The sequence below is a fragment of the Monopterus albus genome, unplaced genomic scaffold (assembly GCF_001952655.1).
Source record: "Monopterus albus unplaced genomic scaffold, M_albus_1.0 scaffold127.1, whole genome shotgun sequence".
NCBI classification, from domain to species: domain Eukaryota; kingdom Metazoa; phylum Chordata; class Actinopteri; order Synbranchiformes; family Synbranchidae; genus Monopterus; species Monopterus albus.
In genome coordinates, this window is record NW_018128007.1 from 2,599,488 (window position 1) to 2,600,467 (window position 980).

The window sequence follows — 980 nt, forward strand, 5'->3', positions numbered from 1 at the left end:
GATGAAAGAGTGGCGATCTGAAATATTCTGGGTTGTGTAAGATGGTGACTTGCTGATTGTTTGGCTGTAAGATGATATGTGAAGATCGGGGTGTTTTTTAAGCTTTCATCACCAAAGGGCCTACTGTCGTCAAAGAGTCAAACTTCTTAGCAGCCCAGTGTGCATGAGTGCGTGCACATGTGTGTGTGTGTGTGTGTGTGTGTGTAGCCTATGCGTTTGAGAGGAGGGAGGAGGCTCAGAACAGGGGAGTAAACGAGAAACGGGCAAGAATTTATCATCCAGCTCTTAGGAGAGCAAAGAAAGGCAGGACACCTAAAGCAGGCCGAGCACAGTAAAGCCCCGTCTGACGCTGTGCCACGGCTGTTGCGTCAGACCAGGAGTAAAAAATGATGTTGCCATAAAAATCATTTGTTTTACTTGGTTTTCATTCTTGATATTCTACATAACCTGACTAACATGTTGCCATTTTTCCTGATGTCATTGTGCGTCTTTATAAAAAGAACAATAATTTATCTGTAACGTTGCTGTATAGATTTCAGTGACCAGTTATAAAACACGCTTAAAGAGACGTATTCTTCTTCTTCTTATGATTATTATTATTGTTATTATTATTATGATCTAAGTTTAATTTGTTAATGAACTACAACAACAAATCTACATCAAATCTCTCGGTTTTGTAACCAAATCGAAATTCGTTCACATGTGTCTGCAGCTGACAGGTGACAACAGGTCAGAATTAAATTAAATTAATAGATTTATTTCATTTTGCTTTATATCTTTCTTTCTTCTTTGCTTTCTAAATTCACGTATTTTTAATTAAATATAGTTTTATTTATTTTACATCACAATCAAGAAATATTTTTTATATATTTTACATTTATATAATCACTATTTGACTCATTTTTGTTGCTTCGTTTGTTTGCAAGTGCAGATTACCTGAAAAATATGGTGCAGTTGTACATTTGTGTTACAGCCCTGTA